This window comes from Macrotis lagotis, chromosome X, assembly GCF_037893015.1.
Source record: "Macrotis lagotis isolate mMagLag1 chromosome X, bilby.v1.9.chrom.fasta, whole genome shotgun sequence".
In the NCBI taxonomy this organism is placed as follows: domain Eukaryota; kingdom Metazoa; phylum Chordata; class Mammalia; order Peramelemorphia; family Peramelidae; genus Macrotis; species Macrotis lagotis.
This window is the reverse complement of record NC_133666.1, coordinates 653085864-653097022: the sequence shown is the minus strand read 5'-3', so window position 1 is coordinate 653097022 and position 11159 is coordinate 653085864. Positions and strand designations below refer to the sequence as shown.

General features: G+C 37.1%; 1 pseudogene; it reads right to left on the bottom strand.

Moving 5' to 3' along the window:
* Positions 1-1203: 1203 nt before the first annotated feature.
* LOC141497641 (methylosome subunit pICln pseudogene) lies at positions 1204-1934 on the bottom strand (annotated as a pseudogene).
* Between the last annotated feature and the right edge of the window lie 9225 nt (positions 1935-11159).

Sequence of the window (11159 nt, the reverse complement as noted above, 5' to 3'; positions counted from 1 at the left end):
TAACATAATTGTTCAGAGCTATTTCATCCAATTTTATGTTAATCTGACAATCTAAGTGAAATGATTAAATATTTACAAAAATATAAATTGTCCAGGATAACAGAAGAGGCAATGGATACTTAAATAACTCTATCCTAAAAAATAAATTAGAAAAATCATCAATGAGCTCCCTAAGGGAAAAAAATTCCAGACTGATTCACAAATGAATTCTGCTAAACATTTAAAGAACAATGAATACCAATACCATATAAGCTATTTCAAAAAAAAGTGAAGAAGAAATGTTGCCAAACTCCTTTAATGACTCAAATATGACTTTAATGACTAAACTAGGAAAATTCAAAGTAGAGAAAGAAAATTATTGATTTCTTTAATGGATATAGATGCAAAAATTTTAAATAAAATGCTAATATGGAAATTACAGCAATCTATGACCAGCTGGAATTTATTTTTTAACATACAAAACCTAATTTTATTTATTTAGTTATAAAAAAGACAAAAGGATTCTCATTTGCAGTATTTTAAGGAACTTATACCAACCTCTCTAAAACTTCAGAGGAACCTAAGAGGGAATAGCTTTTGAGGCCAATTTGTCACAACAGACTGGAATTATAAAATTCATTTTTCAGACTAAAATGAACTGTGAAAATAGTAAAAGCTTGTCAGAAGCTCCCAGCTATGTTAATGAAGGTCGGTGGGACATGGTAAGATAGTTAATTAGGCTACTCATAGAAGCAGGAATAAGCTAATCAGGCTTTGATATTCCCTATGGGTAGTTACCTGATTGATCCAGAGTATAAAAAGAGCAGAGACAAGCCTCTGAGACCTCTCAATCTCCTCTTCTCATGTATGCATGTGTACATGTACATATGTGTGCACACATGTACACGTGTCTATACATATATGGTATTCTGGTTGCACATCCACCTATCCATCTATCTCCTATTGCAACTGGGCATGGGATTCTTGAGTCAATAAGCTACAAATATCCTCTTGGGTGAACTCAGCCATTTCTGTTAATAGACTGTAAGCTTCTGCTGGTGGTGATTCATATAGCCTCAATATAAGTCGATCTGAAGAAAGAACTGGTTTAGGTCATTTTTTGCAGTGTAAAAAGGTATTTCTCTTCCTGCCTCTCTACCATGGAAAGACAGAAAGTTCCCTCCTTCAGGATTATGTGGAATCTAATCTCTGCATAAGTAATCTTTAGTGATCAACATCTGCATCCTCAAACTGTCCGGCAACAGTTGGTGTGGTATCTATCTCCATTCCATCTTCATAATCCCTAGCTGAGTCTTCTGTCCTTACTCCAGCCATATTATATTGACTGCTCACAGACTCAGCAAGCCTTCCTTCCAGTCGTTCCAGTGTAGCTTGTCCTTCTGCAGTTAAATGAGACAATCCTTCTTCATAGGTGTAAAACGTAGGACTATCCCCCTGACCTTGTTCATGTGCTTCCACATCATATTCTTCTCCATCATAATCATCTGAATCTGATCCTCGGGATCTGGATGTAAAGCTTGGCATTCATACATTGCAGCCAACAATGCTTCCAATGCTGACTTCTCACTTGGTACAAATCTGAACTCAGCAATTGGTTCAATGTCTTCATCACTGTCCTCATCTTCTTTCCCTTCTGCCACTGGAGTTTCTTTTAGTTCTTTTGGTTCTTCGTCTCCAAATCGGGCATTGGCCATAACATACAAGTGCTCTTTTGGATAAGCATTTAAGTCCCTGGAGACAGCATGTAAACTAATGGTGGGATAGTCCAGAGAAAATCCGATTCCAGAGCCATCTAAGCAGCACAGGCGGCTCTGGGTGATGTACAGGGTGCCGGTGCCCAGGCCCCGGCCGTCCAGCACCGCCTCGGTGTCGGGCTGCTGCTGCTGCAGTCCGTCTTCGGGGCTTGGAGGAGGGAAGCTCTTCAGAAAGCTCATCCCGGCGGACCGGGGCGGGGGGCCGAGCGGCAGGCGAAGGCTACATGCTCCCCCTGAACCCAGAAGGGAAGGGCGACCAGCTGGAATTTAAATAAAGAATGCAGGACTGGGTCAATATTAGGAAAACTGCCATCATAATTGGCCATATCAAAAACAAAGCAACAAAAATCATATAATTATCTCAGTAGATACAGAAAAAAATTTTGACAAGACTTTTGACTCCCTATTATTAATGCTAAATGGAGCTTTCCTTTAAATGATAAATAGTATCTATCTAAAATCAAGAGCAAGCATTATGTGTAATAGGGATAAGCTAGATGCCTTCCCAAAAAGATTAGGAGTAAAGAAAGGATGCCTATTATCATCATTAGTATTCGATATTGTACTAGAAATGTTTATATGACAAGGAAATGATATTGAAGGAATTAGAATAAGCAATCAAGAAACAAAAGCACTGCTGTTTGCTGAATAAATGATGGTATAATTAGAGAATCCTATAAAATCTATAAAATCTATCTATCTATCTATAAACTCATAGAAACAATAAGCTTACAAAGTTTCTGGATACAAAATGAACCCACACAAATCATCAATATTTCTATATATTACCAACAAAGTCTAGCAGGAAGAGATAGAAAAAGAAATTTCCTTTTCACCCAGGAACTATATGAGCATTATAAAACTTTTTTTTCACACAAATAAAAATAGAGCTAAACAATTGAAGAAATAATAATTGCTCATGGGTAGGCTGAATCAACATAACAAAAATAACAATTCTATCTAAGATAATTTACTAATTTCAGTGTCATACCAATCAAAATACCAAAATTTTTTATAGAATTAGAAATAATAAAGAACTGTAAAAAATAAAAGGTCAAAAATATCAAGGAATTCAATCAGAAATATTATAATGGAAAGTGGCCTAGTAATATCAGTTTTCAAACTATATTTCAAAGTGGTAATCATCAAAACAATCTGGTACTGGCTAAAAAATAGAGTGGAATAGATTAGGTAAACAATACATATTAGTAAATGACCATAGTAATCATGTGTTTGATAAACCAGGAGATTCAAATTTTTGAGACAAGAACTCACTGTTGCACAAAATTTGCAGTGAAAACTGGAAAGCAGTTTGGCAGAAGTTAGATATAGACCAGCGTCTCAAATGGTATACTAGGATAAGATCAAAACGGGTACATAATTTAGACATAAAAAGTATTGTAGGTGAATGAGTACAGAAAATTTTACCTGTCAGATTTATGGATAAGGGAAGAATTTATGACCAAACAAGAGAAAGAGAGTATTAAGGGAGGCAAAATGAATAATTTTGATTTCATTAAATTAAACAGGTTTTGCACAAACAAAACTAATGCAACCAAGATTAAAAAGACAATAGGAAACTAGGTGGAGAGCTTTTACAAGATTCTCTAATAAAAGCCTCATTTCTAAACTATATAGAGAATTGAGGTAAATTTATGAATATATGTCATTTCTCAATTTATCAACAGTCAAGGGATATGAACAGTTTTTAGAGAAAGAAATCAAAACTATCTGTAATCATATGAAAAAATGCTCCAAATTACCAATGATTACAGAAATAAAAGCTATCAGATTGGTTAATATGATGGAAAAGGAAAATGACAAATGTTGGAGGTTATGTGGGAAAATTGGGACACAAATGTTGGTGGAGTTGTGATCTGATCCAACCATTCTATAAAGCAATTTGGAACTATGCCCAAAGGTTATAAAATTGTACATACCCTTTTACCTAGCAAAACTACTACTAGATCAGTACCTCAAAGAGAACAAGAAAGGAGGAAAAGGACCCATATAGACAAAAATATTCATAGTAGATTTTTGTGTGTGGGGGGGGAGCAAAGAATTAGACACTGAGGGAAAGCTCATCACTTTTGGAATGACTGAACAAATTGTGGCATATGGTTGTGATAGAATACAATTGTGTTATGGAAAATGACAAACAAGATGATGTCTGAAAAATCTGAGAAATCTTATATAAACTCATGCAAAGTAAAATGAGCAGAATCTGGAGAACAATGTACACAGCAACAATATTACAATAATAATAAGCTGGGAAACACTTACCTACTCTAATCAATTCCAAAATATTCATAATGAAAAAATATTATCTGCCTCCAGAGGGAAAACTGGCCACAAATTGGAGCATATTTTTTCCACTTTATTTTTTCTTGCTTTTATTTGCAATAGCTAATAAGGAAATGTTTTTCATATTTCACATGTATAATTAAGATCACTTTTCTTGCCTTCTCAATGGATTGAAGAAGGATGAGAGGGAGGGAGAAAGAGAATTCAGAAATCAAAATTTTATTAAAGGAATGTTGAAAATAAATAAATTTATAAAACAAAAATAAATTAAAATATCACTGTCTGGATTCATTCTGGAAAATCATAAATAAATGAATAGATTAATACTTGTTGATTTGACTTGGATTTAATCCAGACATAACACATCTTCCAAAGCTAAAGAAAGGAGGAAGCTGAGAACAGTGGAAAGTACATAGTTTTTAGAAGACCTGGGTTCAGATCCTTGCTTTAGTTATTTACCTATGTCCCCTTGGGCAATTTAACCCTTTTAGCTTGTTTCTGTCTTGGTTAAAAGAGGGAGTTGGGTTACATGATCTCAGGGGTGTTTTATTGCCCTAAAATTCTAGCTTTTCAGTACAGATTATTTGGCAGTTTAAATTACTGTCATCCCCTCCTCTCCTGGGGTAGTTCAGTAGTACAAGAGTGGATAAAGCACTGGGCTTGGAACCAGGAAAACATCTTCATGGGTTCAAATCTTGTCCCAAACACTAGTTAAGTGACCCTAGGCAAGTCACCAAACTCTGTTTGTTTCATTTCCTCATCTGAAAGTAAGTTGAAAAAGGAAATGGCAAACCATTCCAGTAGCTTTGCCAAGAAGACTCCAAATGGGTTCACGAAGAGTCAGACATGACTGACAAGACTGAACAACAACCTCCTCTCCCACATCAGTGGGATAAATTGATGACTAACAGTTGCCTTTAAGAAGAGTTTTTGAATGTCATTAGTCTTTTCTCATGTGACAAAACACCTGATGCTGATTCTATTTCAGTTGAGATTTACAAGGTAGGAGGTCCACTGTTATACAAAAATTGGCTGAAATGTTGGTTATATAGCAAGAGGGCATCATCCTCCAGGAGTTCAAGGATGCCTTCACTGTCCATCTCTAGAATGGAAAAGGTAATCAACTGCCTAGTTACAATCTCAGGGAAAGGGAGTCCTCTCTGTTAGTCATTGCCAGCAAAATTCTTTCCAGAGCCCTCCTTGGAAGATGGATATCTACCTGAGAGCCAGTTTGGTTTCAGAAAGGACCAAAGAATGATCAATAAGGTGATCCACTCTATGATAAAGTGCCAGGAGCAGAGTAGAAGCCTGGACACAATGTTCATTGATCCTGACCAAGATCCTGATACCATCAGCATGAGGGCTTATGGGAAATCATGACAAAATTAGGTTACCCAAAGAAATTTTACAGTATTACACATCAGATAAATGATCTCATGTTTGCATGGGTTCTAAATAAGGTAAGATTCTCTAACACTTTCCCAGTTACCAATGGAGTGAAGCAGGCTCTGTGCTTTTTAGGATGGTTATCATAATCTTTAAAATCAGTAACATTGTCAAACACTTTCAACAAGAATGAAAATGGCATGCCACACTGATGGAACTATCCAATTATTTAACTTGAAAAGGCTACAAGCCAAGACTCAAGTGGAGGGAGAGTTAGTATGTTGCTTCCTCCCTTCTCCCCAATGATTATGTACTCAGTGCAGCTTCTGAGGTTGAGCTGCAAAAGGATATGTGTCGATTCTCTGCTGTTTGTGCTAATTTTGGCCTAACAATTAATACCAAGAAAACAGATTCCCTACCAGCCAGCACTGCACCATCTGTATGTGAAATAATGCATTATAGCAAATGGAGAAATTCTAAATGCTTTCCAAGGATAAGGACATATCTGAGCGGTGCACTTTCCAAGGATCTCCACAAAGATGATGAGATTATCACACAAATTGCCAGAGTTAACCTAGTGTTTGGGAGACTCTGAAGGGAGAGGAGAAGGATTAGACTGTCTACCAAACTAAAGGTATACAGAGCCATTGAGCTGCACTCATTGTTGTATCCCTGTGACAGTTTATTAGCACCATACCAGGGAACTGAATCCCTTCCAATTGAATTGTCTTAGAAAGATTCTGAAGATCACCTGTCAGGAGAATATACCAAACACTGAGGTCCTATCTTGAGTTGAGTTTGCCAAGAGTGCAAATCAAATGGCTAGTCACATTGTTTGCATGCCAAACATACATTTGTCTAAAAGACTATTTTATAGAGAACTCCCAAAAGGTAAGAAATCACATGGAGGCCAGAAGAAGCAATATGAAGACTCTCAAAGCCTCTATAAGAACTTTGGAATTTCTTGTGAGACATGGAAGACACTGGAACAGGACCTCCCACATCAAACAAGGTATTGTACTCTGAACAAACCAGAATTGCAGTAGCTCAAAAGAAACACGAAATGGGTAAATTTAGAGACATATCCACTTTAAATGTTAATTATAAACTATTTGTGCCTGCCCTGTGGTAGAACCTCCTGAGCTCATATTGTTATACTCAACTACAGTCAGATACATTGATCCCAATATCCCTTCTTCAAAATCTGGCTCAGCCAATTTAGCCTCAAGGATTCCTAGTCTCAGTCCCACTTAACTTTCCAGCAGAGCAAAGAAAGCTACTAAAGCAGCAATTGTGCTTACCTACTCTAATGCAGACTGTTCACTCCTCTCACAGTTGCTAAACATTCTTGACTCCAGGTAAGACTTCCTAAGAATATTTCAGTGCCCTCTGGATTTCTGGATCTATGGCCTCTTGAGAGGAAGTATCTCAATTAGTAAACAGATCCTGAGTCCTGGAGCCCTGTCTCTGAGTCCAGGATTCCAGCACTTTTGGATTGAGTCTAACACTTCTAGCTTCCAGAAAGGAATTGAGACTGAGAGTGATAGAATTGTAATGTCCTAGAGCAGAAAAGAAGCCTATTTTTGAGTACACAAGGAGGATAAGGAAGAAAAATAAGGCTTAAAGTAAACAGAGGGCATGGCATTCTAATTCTGGTTTTTGAACAGTAAAACAACAACCCAATGGAAGGAAGGAAGAAAGAAATCATACCTGATCAACCAGTAAGGGCCTGTATAGGCATTGATAGACAAAGATGAAGGGAAACATGGTAAAATTTCACTTTGATAAAGTTTCCAAATAAGATTATTTTTTTAAGAATTAGAGGTAGGTTGATCTAGCAGAAAGTATTAGACCTGACATCAGATACAACCTCTGCACCTTAGACATTATTCGGTTCTGTGATCATGGGAAAGACTAAACCCAAGCACCTCATCTGGAAAACAGAGATAGTAAATATCTGTAAGTTGCTCAAAGTATAGGACCAGTTTTCAGGAGAAGAATTGCTAGAGCAAACATGCTCTGAGCCACTAGTAGTGAGAAAAATTTAAATTAAACCAAGTCTAAGGTTTCACTTTACATAATACCAATTGAAAGATGAAAAAAGGGGGATAATCAATGTTGGAAAAGCTTTGAGAAGATAGAGATCCTAATACATTTTTTTGCAAGGCAATGGGGTTAAGTGGCTTGCCCAAGGCCACACAGCTAGGTAATTATTAAGTGTCTGAGGCCGGATTTGAACTTCTCCACCTAACCACCCCTGATCCTAATACATTCTTGGTGAAGTTGTAAATTGGTCCATTTATCCCAGATATAAATTTGAAATCATGGAGAAGAAAGCAACAATACTGTTCATATATTTTGTTAGTAATATACAGAAATGTTATTGATTTATGTGAGTTTTTTTATACTGCATCTTGTTAATTGCATCATGGTAATTAAAATGTATGTAATTTTTCTGCATTTATCTGTGAGATTTTTTTATTCTTTGGTTAATTTTGGCTTTTATTCTATGCTTAATTTTTGTGAATGTACCATGCCCAGCTGAGATAGATAGATTTTCATTAAATAGTCTCTAGAAATTTGTCATATTGAACTTTTCCAAAATCCTATTCAGGTCTTTCATTTCATTTTTGATTATTTTTTATTTGATTTATGGAGGTCTGAAGCCTCTCAGTATTGTAGTTTTACAATCTATTCCTCTATAGCTCATTTAACTTTTCCTTTAAGAAGTTAGATGTTTAGGGGAGGCTAGGTGGCACAGTGGATAGAGCACCTGCCCTGGAGTCAGGAGTACCTGAGTTCAAATCTGGCCTCAGACACTTAATAATTACCTAGCTGTGTGGCCTTAGGCAAGCCACTTAACCCCCATTGCCTTGAAAAATCTAAAAAAAAATAATAGATATTTATTCCATTTGATGCAAATATGTTTAGTATTGATATTCACTCATTACCTATGGTATCTTTCAGCAAAATATAGTTTCCTCATTTATCCTTTCTAACTAGTTCAATTTTTGCTTTTACTTTGTCTGAGATCATGATTGCTACCCTAGTCATTACTTCAGTCAAAGAATAATAGATTCTATCCTTGGAAACTGTATGTATCTTTTTCAAGTATGTTTCTTCTAAACAACATATTGTTGGATTCTGGCTTCTAATCCATTCTGATGTTCTCCTATTTTATTGGTGAATTCATTTACATTCACAGTTATGATTGTTAATTATGTAAATATCAGGAGCCAAGATGGCAAATTAGAGATAAGCCACTTGAACTCTCAACATTTCCCTCCAAACAACTTTAAAATAACTCCTCAAATAAAATTTTGGAGGAGCAGAGCTAATATAAGGTCAGGGTAAGACTTTTTTTTGGCCCAAGAAAACTTAGGATGTCAGTAGGAATTTTATTACTCTTGGGTTGGAAGGTGAAGAGAATTCGGTTCAGAGCAGCAAAATACTATTATGGCAGCAGCAACAGACTATTTCTTGATTTTCAACTTTATGTTAAAGTTGGGCTCTGCTCACCTCGGGTTGGTGAGGCACTATATCAAGCTTCAGGCTTGTTTGTTCTGTTCCTTTTAGGCTAATTTGGGGATCTGCAAGTTTTCAGTACTTCCAAGCTGTTGTGATTCTTGGAGAGATTTGGTCACTTCTCTGGTCTGCCCTTTGGTCTTTAACTGGAAAGGACTCCTGGTCCTCTTCAGTCACAATTGCTAGCATTCTTTTACCTTGGAATTGCAACCAGGGTCCCTAATCCTTGTGACCAACCCTCAGGACTTCTCTTGAACTATGACCTGAAATTGCATATGGGAAAGAGAGTTGACAATCAGTGGCAGCTCTTCCCAGTACCAGCAAAGAATCCCCTGTAATTTCTTTGTCCAATCCCATCACTATCTCTGCACTGAGAGCTCCTGAAGCTGCTACTGCTTTCATCACTACCACCTGGTCTCAACACTGCCATTTCATCCACGTGGGCTCTGGGCCAGCTTCCACCTCCATTTCACATATCTCTCTTTCCAACCTCCTACATTGTCTTTAGTCTGGAAGAATGTCTCACTCTGACATTTTGTTGGCTTCAGAATTCGATCTGAAATAGTATTTTAGAGTTGTTTGGAAGGCAATGTTGGGAGAGCTCAGCTGAGTGATTTCTCTGCTCTATCATCTTGAGTCTACCCGAGAAGTCTCCAAGGATGAGGCTTTTAGCCTCATTTGAAACATGTCCACTTGAGGCTTGATGAACCTATTTCTCCAAAATGCATCACGAAAGTAATATAAGGGTCTAACCCTTACTGAAGGGCATCTACAGAAATTTGTGACTATTTCCTGTCCATTCACAGTATGATAATGAAAAGCCTTCTAATTGTCTTCTGAGAAGGATTTGAATGTGTGAACCAAAGTCCCAGACAGACTGAAGTTTTCTTTTCTTTGACAGTATTTGAGTAAGAAGAAAGAAATGTAATAAGCCTCCATGATGGAGAACCTTTTACCCACTTGGTCACCTTGAGGTCCCTAACATGTTGCATTTTTGTCTTCTTTCTCTATTATTTTTTTTTGTTTTGGATGAATGCATATCATAATTAGAATAATGTTATGACCTGGTGAGCTAGGGTTAGTATACCCACAGCAGCCAGGATGAGATCATTCCATCTCTAATACTGGAAGATAGTTTGTAGCAGAAGGCTGCTGTAGTTTCTGCCACTATCTTTCTCCCTATTTCAAGGTTTTAACATTTCTTTTTTCTCTATCAAATGCCAGCATGGAGAGAGAAAGGTCGAGTTCTTCTCCTGGTGACTTTTATATATAGACTCAGATCTAGCTCAGCAGCCAATTAAATTTTTTTCCTTAACTATGCAATAAACAGAGAGGAAACAGCTCCAGAACACCTGTGCATGTTCTGAATCAGAAAAAAGGCCTATTATCCATCATCATGAATTTTCAGAATCAGTCTCTGTCATTGTCCAGTCTCCCATTATATTTAGGGAAATAATGATATCTGTTAGGTATGCACCACACATTTCTGTTATGAGGATCAAATGAGATAAAGTATAGAATGTCCTTTGAAAACTTAACAGTACCAAACAAATGTTTGTTGTTATTGAGAATGTGATGGTAGTGTTATTTTCTAGAAGCATCTGACAAGAGATGAACACTGGTAAATCCCCCCTGCTGAATTCAAGGCCTCTGAGGGCACACCGACTGTTCTTTGAGAGCCCAATTAGAGCTAAGGTTTGAGCCACTGCTGAGAGACCTTTTAATGAGCCCCAGAAATTGCTGTTCTCCCTGGAGCAGCAATTTGTTCAAATCACATTAACTATCCCTAATTGAGAAAAGTTACACTTTGCTAACTCCCTTTGGGGAAAAACATTTCTCTTTCCTGCTTTTAAAGGATCCTGACAATCTCACCTAGGAGATTTGGGAAGCCCCAAGATCCCAGCTCAGACCTTGCTGATAGACTGGGAAATATAAGAAAACGTCCTTGGGGTGGGGATAAAAAGGAATACCCAGAACCCCCTCTGGGAACCCTAACCCCACCCCAACTCCCCAAGCTCAGTCCCTGTTTCTTGGACTGGTGCAGAGCTCTCTTACCCTAATCTGATTGTTCAGAAATCATTATTTTAACACATAAATATACATACACATATCTTTTAAAAACAATTAAGAAGACTTATTGTGCAGATGATCAAACAAAATGTAACAAATATCACTACAGATATTCCTGTA